Source organism: Lynx rufus, unplaced genomic scaffold (assembly GCF_022079265.1).
Source record: "Lynx rufus isolate CCGP_SWC_20201006 ecotype Redwood Valley unplaced genomic scaffold, mLynRuf1.p SCAF_26, whole genome shotgun sequence".
In the NCBI taxonomy this organism is placed as follows: domain Eukaryota; kingdom Metazoa; phylum Chordata; class Mammalia; order Carnivora; family Felidae; genus Lynx; species Lynx rufus.
Genome location: NW_025814841.1, coordinates 3,629,300 through 3,641,485, shown reverse-complemented (window position 1 = coordinate 3,641,485; position 12,186 = coordinate 3,629,300). Strand labels below are relative to the sequence as shown.

General features: G+C 34.8%; 1 protein-coding gene across 39 annotated transcripts in view; it reads left to right on the top strand.

Annotated features, from left to right (window-relative positions):
- Nucleotides 1–12,186, top strand: part of RIMS2 (regulating synaptic membrane exocytosis 2) — a 614,217-nt gene that overhangs the window by 302,520 nt on the left and 299,511 nt on the right. The window lies entirely within an intron of this gene.

Sequence of the window (12,186 nt, the reverse complement as noted above, 5' to 3'; positions counted from 1 at the left end):
CAAACAAACCCAGAAGCTAGTTTAATATAGAATATACAGTGTTGCTAGAAGAAAACTAGTTTCTGCTTAACCCTCAGTTAAACAAGCATTGTGATATCAACACTCTCTCAAACCCAGGTTTCAAATTCTGTTTATTTACTTTGTGCTCATTGCACTGGTGCTGTGCTAAGTGCTATGCATTAGATCAACATAACATGATCCTTGGGAGATAAGCATGTAAGCAAACAAGAGCAATAAAATATGATGGATATGAAAATAACTAAACTTAGATGTAATTCAGAGAAAGTAGAGAGACTTCTACCTTGACTTCTCAGGGAGGATTTTGTAGAGGAGGTGCCATGTGCATTGGGTTTTGAAGGTTAAATAGCATTTTCCAAAACAAGTATGGGATGGGGATAGGTGGTGATTCTACACAGTGGAACATAAGCATTGTGTCAGTAGGAACGACTTTTATGGAGTACTTATCATTTGCCAGACAGTGCTTAGCACTGAGGGGAGGAGAGCATATACAATGACAAAAGACTCTTTAACTTTCTTTAAGAAATTTGTAGTTTGAGAAATTTATTTTTTATTTTTTATTTTTTAAATTTTTTTTTCAACGTTTATTTATTTTTGGGACAGAGAGAGACAGAGCATGAACGGGGGAGGGGCAGAGAGAGAGGGAGACACAGAATCGGAAACAGGCTCCAGGCTCTGAGCCATCAGCCCAGAGCCCGACGCGGGGCTCGAACCCACGGACCGTGAGATCGTGACCTGGCTGAAGTCGGACGCTTAACCGACTGCGCCACCCAGGCGCCCCGAGAAATTTTTGAAATGAGTCTTTATAAGCTGCATGTTGTAATATTTTGCATTTCATTGGACTTGTTCTATATATACATTTTTTTATAAAGTCAACGATACCACCTCTCTTCTGAAACAATGAGTGACTCAATTAAGAAAGTTGTACTCTGGTATCAGATTGCCTGGGTTAAAATCCCAGTTCCTTGAGCAGTTTTGTTTTGTTTTGTATGTTTTAACTTATTTGTACCTCATTTGCCACATCTGTAAATACATGTTATAATAATAGCAGTTACTCCACCTGGTGGTTAAAACCATGGTTGTTAACCCATGGTTGTTAAAAATGGGTTAATATTATCTATTTTAACAAAAATAAAAATAACGCGATACTAAAAATACTGTTCTAAAATGTGTTTTCCTGACTTAGTAATATCATCATTCATTTTACCTGTCAGCCTGATTCTTTGTAAAAACTTTCCAGTAATTTCTATTTGACATACATTTTCCCCAGACATTTTCTGTTATGAAGAATGCTAAAATGATAGTTCTCACTCAGTTTAAATATTCTGTACTTCAAGTTCTGATAGTTCCCTATATGTCTACAACCAACAATTAATTTATCAATTTTTTAAAACACTGTCATTAAAATGGTTAATACTGTACTTACATTTTAACTAGAAAGTTAAGGTTTAAATTATGTTTTCTATTACCAAGAAATAGATAAGTACTATCTCAGTTGTATTCATTTGGATATGTTTGAGAGAGTTAAATACGTGATGTTTGGGATGAAAAAAACAGGAAAGTGAAAGAAATTTATAAGCTGTGGAGGAGCTGGTATGGTTGATAGGTTTATTAATTATCCTTTTTTTTTTATGGAGAGGCAGAAAGAACAATGGATTGAAGATACAGGTGCTATTCTGGGCTCTGTTAGTGATCCCACTGTAATCTTAGGAAGGTTATTTAATTTTCTGGGCTTCAATTTTCTCTTTAAAATGAGGAAAATAGACTAATTCCATATTTTTAAAACTGTGCTCAATGAAGCACCAGATATCTGTGCTAATATTTCAAGAACTACTGAAGAGGCTATGAGGGTATGTCCAAATGGGTGAGCATCTGGATGTTCTACTTTGTTTCAACCAAATTTTGTTCTTAACCTTTTATATTTGGGGGGTTTGTTAGGAAGGAGGCTCCATTGCATAAAGAAGTGTGAAAACGATTAGATTTGCTATTATAATTCATTAGTCAATTTATTCAGTTAATGTTTATGTTCCAGGTACCACTCTATATGGCAGAGTCTATAACAGTTGAAAAAAAATAATAATTAAATAAAAAGAGACAAATTTCCCGAGGTCAGAGGCCAGATCATGCAGGGCTCTGTAAGTCACTGCAAAAACTTCGGTTTTCACTCTAGGTGACATGAGAAACCATTGGAAAGTTCTAAGCAACAAATGACTTAGGCTAACTTACCTTTTGAGGAGGTACCTCTCTTGATGCTATATTGAAAATAGAATGGAGAGGAACAAAGATGTTATGAAGGGAGAACAGTGAGGAGGCTAATCCGATACATAATGGGAGACGGTGGTTGTACCAAATGGGTAGCGGTAGGGCTGAAGAGAGGTAGTTGGATTTTGGATATATTTTGAAAATACAGCCAACAGAATTTTCTGATGGTTTAGAGGTGGGTCGTGAACGTAAAAGAGTTGCGAGTGAAGGATTACCGCAAAGATTTTTGTCTGAGGAAGTGGAAGGAAGGACTTGCTATTAAATAACATAAGGAAATTGTGACAAACACAGATTTTGTTTTTGCGGGGGTGTGGGGGAGGTTCAGGGGCTCAGTTTTGTTCATATTAATTTTGACTTTCCTATTAGATATTCAAGTGGAAATTATGAGTCAGATATTGGCTTTGCTAATCTTGAACTCACTGGCATGGTTTGGTTTAGTACATAAATGTGGAAGTCATCGATATGATATAGCCTGGCTGGGTCCGAGGATGCAGAGAGGGGGCCCCCCCCCAGGACCACCAAGATGGTCCTTGGCTTCATGTAGGATAGCAATCCAATGCCAGCTGAGAAGAAATGAAAGTAGAGATTATTACAGATAGAGAGTATAGATATGGACAGAGCGTCTGGGAGACTCAGAAAGGAAAGAAGACTGAGTCATGTCTTGCTTGGCCCCTGGGTTTTTATTGAGGACAGTGGTCTGGTGCACTTGTCTTCTCAGTAATCCAGGAACAAAGAGTGTTTAGGTGTTTTCCATAAGTCACTTATGCCCTGGAGCCAGGGGTCTTGATGAGTCAGTGGTCTTGGAAAACCTCCAGGACAACCCCACCCCATCACTTCTTAGATGTTGTTATCTGTTGTGGAAGACTCCAAAGAAATCATTAACTCCTTGACCTTTACAAGGAGGACATATATTATCTGTTCTATAATGCCTGGGTAAGGTGGGGGGGGGGTAGGTCCTAGCAAAAATAGAAGCAGGAAAAGCAGCAGGAAAAAGCAATTTTTCATGGAGTCCCTTTAGTTTCCCTGTCTCAAATATATGTATAATATTTAAAACCACGCAACTGAAAGAGACTACTGGCGGAGTATATTTCTAGGAAAAAGAAGAGTTCTCAGGATTAACTCCTGGAATACTCCCACAATTAGAAGGGAATGAGGAAAAATCAGCAAAGGAAATTGAGAATAAGTGGCCAGGGAAGTAGAAGGAAAACCAGGAGGAAAGTGATGTCCCAAAATCCAACTGAAGAAAGCATTCCAAGAAGTGTTGATAGTATCAGTTGCTGTTTAGGAGTCTAGTGTTGATCATTAACCACTAGGTTTAGCTGTGCAGGAACAGGTTGCTGGTGTTGGTGACCTTGACAGGAGCACTTTTAGAGGAGTGATGAGATTAGAAGTCTGAAGTGGGCTCAAGGAAAAAAAAATGGGAAGGAAAGAGTTGGAAATAGTGAAAATAGACAGCTCTTTGAGGGAGTTTTGCTGTATGCAGGAACAACACAATAAGAAAGAATGGTAGCTGGAAAGTGAGGGATTTTTTTTTTTTTTTAAAGATTGGAGTGAAGATGATTCTGATGGGGGTGATCATGTAGAGAGGAAAAATTTGATGATAAAAGACAGAGAAAGGACAATTGTTACAGCCTTATCCTTAGGTAATGAAAGATGTGATTTATTTCACTAGTAGGTAGGATGCCTTGTTAAAAGAACAAGGATAATTTGTTCATAATCACTAGAAGGAAGGGCAGGCAATATGAAAACAGATGTCTGTAGGTTGAAAATGTGATTGGTTCTTCAAGTGTGCAATGTCTCATTTTATTATTTTTTCTGGAAGTGGAAAAGGTAGCAGGACCATTGTCTGTCAAGCAGCATTGGGGGAGATGGCTACTCTGGATAGAGAAAATGTGGAATTCTTATCTAGGAGTGTGGAAAAGAGAATAAACTAAGGAAATGTAGTATAATAGCCTGGAAGACATACAAACTAACCTAGAATTAGTGGTTATAAATTTTCATGGAGACTAGTTTGTGTGTTTTTGTGGTTTTTTTCCTAGATGTATTCAGCTACCTGGGTCAAAACATGGATGGATGTCTTAGTCCATTTGGGCTACTATAAGAAAATACCACAGTTTGGATAGCTTATAAGCCATAGAAATTTATTTCTCACAGTTCTAGAGGCTGGAAGTCTGAGATCAGGGTACCAGTATGATTAGGTACAACCTCTTCCAGGTTGCATACTTCTTGTGTCATCCTTACTGGGCAGAAGGGGGCAAGATATTTCTCTGGGGTCTCTTTGTAAGGGCACCAATCTCAGTCTTGGTGCCTCCACCCTCATGACCCAATCACCTTCAAAGGCCCCACCTCCTAACACCATTGTCTTGGGGGTTAGGATATCAACATATGAATTTGGGGGTGGGGATTGGGGGGGACATAAACATTTAGACTACCTTATGGAGTAAATAGCAGACTAAATTGAACTAGTGTTTTGGTTTTGCAAAGTGAGTACCAGAAAGGAGATAGGGCAAAGGGATTAATAGTATTTGCAAGTGTGTGCAAATAGGATTTAAACTTTGTATGGGGGTAGTGGGGGAGAAGTGTGGGGGACTTAGGAGAGGGAAGGAAAAGTTAAAAAAACAGTTGGTGTCGGGGCGCCTGGGTGGCTATTGGTTGAGCGTCCGACTTTGGCTCAGGTCATGATCTCATGGTCTGTCAGTTGGAGCCCTGCGTTGGGCTCTGTGCTGACAGCTCAGAGCCTGGAGCCTGCTTCAGATTCTGTCTCCTCTCTCTCTGCCCCTCCCCTGCTCATGCTGGCTCTCGCTCTCTCTCTCTGTCTCCCTCTGTCAAAAATAAATAAACATTAAAAAAAAGTTAAAAAAAAGTTGGTGTCGTCTATGGTTTGTAGGTCTCAGTGTGTTAGAAATTTATTTAAATTAGGATACTATAGAGAATGAGTTTAATTGTTTTGTTGTTGTTGTTTTTCTTGTTAGACTGTATGTAACCTCTTTGAAGGTAGAGATCTTGTCTATGTCCTTTCTTGTTGTATCCTAGAAATTAGCCTGAGACCCAGAACCTGGTAAGCATTCAACAAATATTTTTTGAATAAATGGGTGACTATATGGAACAATGAATCAGTGAATGAATGAAACGATGTTTTTATGATTTCTTTTTGTGCCACCATTGTATGATATATGTCAGTTATATCTTAGCTTAAAAAAATATTTTGCTTTGGTTATAAAGCTCGGGGTATATACATGATATTAAATGAAACAAATGAAAGAGCTATTAAGTAAACAAAATTGAAATTAAAACTATAAAAACAACATGAAAACAATAAATATAAGTAGATTTCACAAACATTTATGAAAGCACATTCTTATGAATCTACTTTCCTGATTATAAGAGATTCAGGTTACCTCAGCTTGGATTAAATTAATATATCCCAAATGATAGGAGGGATACTTACTAAAACTCATATAATGGATTTTTAAATAATTTTTATTCCTGCTTACTGGCATTAATTCTATTTTTAACCACTTTTAGGTAGCTCCTTAAAATTGCTTAAAATCTGTTGCAAAGTAATTACTTAATCAAGAGTTATTTTTAATATCACATATAATTAGAGGCTGATTTAGATTATGTGACCTTTGAGTTACTGAATAGGATCAAGTCTGTAAGATAATAATTCCATAGAATTTATTTTTAGCACAGGGTTTAAGAATGTCAATTTTGGAGACAGACTACATGGATTTTTAATCCTGGCTCAATTATAGCCTAATAATGTGATCTTGGGCAAATTCTTTGAACCTCTCAATTGTACTTTTCTCACCTGCAAAATATAACACTGTTATCTAGTTTAAATGGTTATTGTGAGGGTTAAGAATCAGGTAGAGTGTATATTCCAGTAACTACAAGTAGCACCAAAATTTAGTGGCATAAAACAACCATTTAATTTGCTCATGGAATCTGTGGATCTAGAATTTCAACAGGACTTAACAGGGACCACTTACCCCTAGTCTGGACCTAAGCCATGGGTGGGGTTTGGGGGTGGGGAGCTGGAACCTCTGAGCCTCCTCAGGTATTTCTCTCCTCATGTGGTCTCTCTAGCAAAGGCTAAGGAAATGTATTTCTTATATATGGTTTCACAGTTCCCAAAGCACATGTCCAAAGAGAATGTTAGGAGGAAACCATGCTGTCCTTTTAAACCCAGCATTTTAGTTTTCTCTCTTAGTAATACATAAAGCAATCAATGTTATCTCACATCTGATGAAATCAGTTATGTGAGTTGATAATAAAGATCAGCAATTCCCAAACCTTGTTTCCAGTATGAAACATAATTCATATTCCAGTCATATTCTTTTCCTAGTGATATGACTAATTGCTAATTTCTTGCATAGCTTTACTCCTCTCCTTTCTTTCTCATTAAAGGAATTGTGATTGACATTAGCACAGGTGCAAATTTGAATTAATTCTCAACTGAAATTTACTTTTGTTAAAGAAAGTTAAATAATTTGTAAACTACATTATTTTATCAGTTGCATTACTTGTGACAATTTACAACTGTGTTATAACATAGTGGTTGAGAACCGCTGATGCGGATCAGGAAATAATATCCAATTACAGGTTGAGGGAAAGATTATTTGCTAATATTCTACTAATCATTTCCCAAATATATTATATATATTCATATTGGCAGCAGTAGTTCGATATATTTCCCTTTCTTTGCTAGGATTATGTTATTTTCCTTTAAGAAAGTAAAAGCCTCCAGTATGTAAAAGTTTACTGTGTATTTCAAGGTATAGTTTAAATGTCACCTATAAGCATTTCCTAAGTATTAATCTCTCCTGTTTCTGAATAATCAACAATTTTTTTCATGAAATGCCACAGTTTTGATTCTAAGAAGCAAATTTTTCCACACTGTAGCGTCTTAGGAAGAGAGATAATTCTTCCATTAAATGCTTATCATTGTGTAATTGTAGCATTTTTTTAGTTATAAATAGTGGTATATATTATAATTGAAAGTAACTTAGATGTAATGAAATAGAATACAATGGGTGTATATTAAGGTATGTTACCCTATGTTATGCTGTGTTATATGTTTTACCTGTGTGTCTTTCTAGAATGAGTTTCTTGAGGTCCTATTTGTACCCACAGAATCTATAACAATTTCACACTGTGTAATAATTAAAATAAATTCTCATATATATAATATGTACAACCATTTAATCAATATTATCTTCTTAATAATAATGTATCCATAACCCCAAAGGAGCAAGATTTAAAAAAAAAAAAAACAAGCTAATTATGAATAATGTTTTGTCTTCATATTTAAAATGCTGATGTATTTTGGGCGGCATTGGTTTTGCTTTGGAAGTTGAGACTTGGTCTAAAGAATCTATCTGGCCTTTTAGATCTACTGACTTTTATGTTTTGGTCTCTGTCTTTAAAACCTGCTGCTTTTCAAGCTGGCAATATATTAGGAACAAATTACCATAAACTTAGCAGCTTAAAACAACACACATTTACCACCTCACAATTTCTGTTATTCAGGAGTCTCAGCATGGCTTAGCTGTGCTCTCTGTTTAGAGTCTCAAAGCTATAATAAGGGTGTTGGCCGGGCTGTGGTCTTATCTGGAGGCTTGACTGAGGAAGAATCTGATTCCAAGTTCAATGAGGTTGTCAGCAGAATTCATTTTCTTGTGACTGGATGCTACCCAAAGTTCTAGATGGTACCCACAGTTCCTGAAGACAGCCTGCTGTTCCTTGCCACACAGGCTTCTCATCGTGGCTGCTTACTTCATTAAGCTAGCAAAGATAATCTCTAGAGCAAACTGACTAGTGGTGCAGTCTTGCTAATGATATCATGGGAGTGACATTCCATCACCTTGCCATCTCACCATCTTGATTAGGAGCAAAGGCATGAACACCACAAGGTGGGGGGATTATGGGGCACCACCTTAGAATCAGTTTTCCACCCCAACAGTTGTTTCTGAAGCAAGTCCATGGTGCATAATTGGGAAACCGTTGCCTTAGAGAATATTCTCTATATATAACTTTTTTTTCTTTCTTTCTTCCTTTCTTTCTTTCTTTCTTTCTTTCTTTCTTTCTTTCTTTCTTTCTTTCTTTCTTTCTTTCTTTCTTTCTTTCTCTTGGGTTTTGAGTCTCCTTTAATACTGAACATTGTCCTTAGGGGGGAATACACTTATGCCTTATTATCAGTTTTAATGCCTACTTATGAAGAAAAATGACCCTTCAGGCAGGTTTCAGCATTATGTCTCAAAATACAGTTCCTCAAACACTTGTTCCATGAGAAAGGTTAGTGTTCCAATTAAGTTTGTGGAAATTATATGTTATATAATCCTTGTAAAAAAGCATATTGTCATTGCTATCTGAAAAATCCTTCACTCAAGAAATCTTATTTAATTGCATTTAATCCAGAGTTTTCCATATTTATTTGACTAGAGGATCTTTATATCACTCAACCTATTAACATTTTGCAGAATCCGTGTTCCATGTTGGGAAATGCCAACATAAATAGCTTGACAAGTTAAAGAGAAGGGTAGAAAATTAGGAAAAGAAATGAGAGGAAAAATAAAAGATTATAGATGAATATTCCCTGTCTATTTTAGAATGGAAGTTGATTATTTCATGTTAATAATGATGAAAATGATAATACCATCAAATTGGGGTAACTCTACACTTTGCAAAGAACTTTCATGACCATTATCATATTTAAACCTCAACAATCTGTGATATATCACAGTTAATCTCTTTTTATACAGATGAGGAAATGAGGCCTAATGTATTACTTGACTTGCCCAAGTCATAAATTTAATAAGGAGTGAAACCAATACTTTAACATAGGTTTCATGGCTCTAGCTATAAAACTCTTTCTGTCGCAACATGCTGTTTCCTTAAAGTGTGATTAAAGTTAAAAATAAGGATGTTGCAGAATATTTTTATATAATATATGATTTAATTGCAAAACCTCTGTTAATCTAAAGTAATGAAAACAATGACATAAATAGTTAATAAACTCTTTTATTCACTTAAGGACTTAGAAAACATGTAATAAATGGAATACCTGAACTGTTTTCTCTGAGTATTCAACGCACAACACACACATACACATAAACACACACAGTATTGGATTAGTTTGTATTTTACAGTAGAGGTAAGTGAAGGAGAAAATCTTAGCCTGAAATGTAAGTCTTTGATTACTTTTTTAAATCAGGTCTCATATTTAAATGTGTTTAACTGGCTCTAATAGAATCATTGAATGTCAGAGTTACATAGAGTTTAGTGCGCTTTTTGTGGAACTTCCGACTGAAGCAATGACCTTCTCTACATTATGCTGACAAATGGTACTACAGCCTTTTCTTTGAATTATAAAAAGTTGCAAAGGTAGCACACAGAAACCCCATGTGCCCTTCACCCAGTTTCTTTCAATGATTACATCTTGTATAAGTATAGTACAATATCAAAACCAAGAAATTGACATCAACTTATATAGTTTATATAGTTTTATGACATCACATATATGGATTTATAAACCCCTGCTATTATAAAGATACAGAACTACTGTACTGTAACAAAGATCTTTGTTATGCTACCCCTTTATAGTAACATTTTCTTCCTCCCCCTGCTCATCCCTAACCTCTACAAAGCACTGATTTATTTTTCATCTCTATAATTTTATAATTCAAAGAATATTGTGTGAATGAAATCATATGGTATGTAACATTTTGTGACCTTTTTTTTCCCCCATTCTGCATATTGCCCTTGAGGTCCATCTATGTTGTATGTATCAATAGTTTTTTCCTTTTTATACTGACTAATATTCAATGGTATGGATTTGCCACAATTTGGTCATTTGCCTATTGAAAGATATTTTGGTTGTTTCTACTTTTTGGCTACATATTTATCCTTATTACAAATAAAGGTATCCTTTTTGGTGAAATTTCTCTTCATATAAAGAGTTCAGCCTTTTACCATTAAGTACGATCTTAGCAATAGTTTTTTTTTTTTTTTTTTTTTTTTTGGTCAATGTCCTTTATTTATTTGAGCAAGTTCTCCTCTATCTATTCCTTGTTTTTCGAGAGGTTTTTTTTTTTAATCATGTTTTTTCTGCATCAATGTGATTTTTCTCTTTTAATTTGTGAATCTAACAGGTTGCATTGATTTTCAATATTCAACCAGCCTTGCCTTCCAGCAATAAACCCCATTTGGTCAGAGTGCATAATAGTTATTATATATTGCTGAATTGTATTTGCTAATATTTTGTTAAGTGTTTCTCTGTTCATAAGGGATATTGGTCTGCATTTCTTTTGTTGTTTGCCATTTTCTTTTTTGTATTTTGTTCCCTCTGATTTTTGTTTCTGTTTTTTCTTGCCTTCCAATGGATTATTTGAACATTTTTTTAAGAATTGCATTTTGATTCATCTGTAATGTTTTTTGAGTGTATTTCTTTGCAAAGATTTGTGTGTGTGTGTGTGTGTGTGTGTGTGTGTGTGTGTGTGTGTGTGGCTGTTCTAATATATATGCACAACTTATCACATCCTACTGGTGTTTACATTTTACTGGAGTGGTGTGTAGAAACCTTACATACTTTAAGTTCCTTTCCCTTTCCCTGTTTCTAATGTAATTTTCTTACATATTTCTTCCATATATGTCAAAAGCACATCAAACAATGTACCCTTTTGCTTCAAACACCAAATATAATTTAGAAAGTTCAAGAGGAAAAGGGAAGTGTATTGTATTTACCCATATTTTTGCTTATTATATTCTTTATTCCTTCTCAGTATTTCAGGTTCCTTCTTCCTCTTCTTTTTTTTTTTTTTTTTTTTGTTTATTTTTGTTTCCAGAACTTTCTTTAGTCATCTTTTAGGTCTGCTGGTAACAAATCCTCTTAGTTTTCTTTTGTCTGAGAATGTCTTTATTTCTCATTCATTTCTGAGACATAATTTACCATAATTAGAATTCAGAGTTGACATTCTTATATTTCAACAATTAAAAATATTGTTCCATTTTCTTCTGGCCTCCAAGGTTTCTGATCAGAAATCTACTGTCATTCAAATTGTTTTCCCTCTTTAAGTAAGGTGTTGTTTTTCTCTTGCTCCTTGCAAGACCATTTGTCTTTAGTTTTTAGTTTGATTCTGGTAAGTCTTGGTACAGATTTCTTTGTGTATTTCTTGTTTGGGGATTTATGTAGTTTTTTGGAATCAGGCTTAGCTTACACATTTTACAAATTTGGGAATTTTTCAGTCTCTATTTCTTCAAATACTTTTTCCATTTTAGCTTCTTTTTCTTCTTCTGAGACTACAATGACATGAATCATAGATCTTTTGTTATAATCCCTCAAGCCTCTAAAACCTTGCTTAATTTATTTTGTTTATTTTTTGTTTATTTTTTCTATTATATTTTTTTTCTATTTTATTTTTTTCTATTTTACTTTCTTATTTTATTTTTTTAGCCTATTTTATGTGTTTTCAAACTGGGTGATTTCTGTGATTCTATTTTCAAGTTAATTGAATTGTTCCTCTGTTTTCTGTATTCTGTACTTGAGCTTATCCATTTGCTTTTTAAATTTCAGTTCTTTTTCAGTTCTAAAATTCCATTAGGTACTTTCTTGTGTCTTCTGTTTCTTGTTCTAGAACTGGAAAGCCCAGCAATATATTTTTGTACTGTTACCGAGGGAAGAATATTTTATTATCTTAGTTCTGTTCTTTGAAGCTATACAAAATAAGAATATTAATTGATAAATATTATTATCTAAATACTAATAGTCCTAGTAGTTTAGGACTATTTCATATATGATTTACATTGATTACTGTTTGTTTATTTATTTAATTTTTTTAATGTATATTTTTGAGAGAGAGTGAGCAAGCAGGGGAGGAGCAGAGAGAGAGGGAGACACAGAATCTG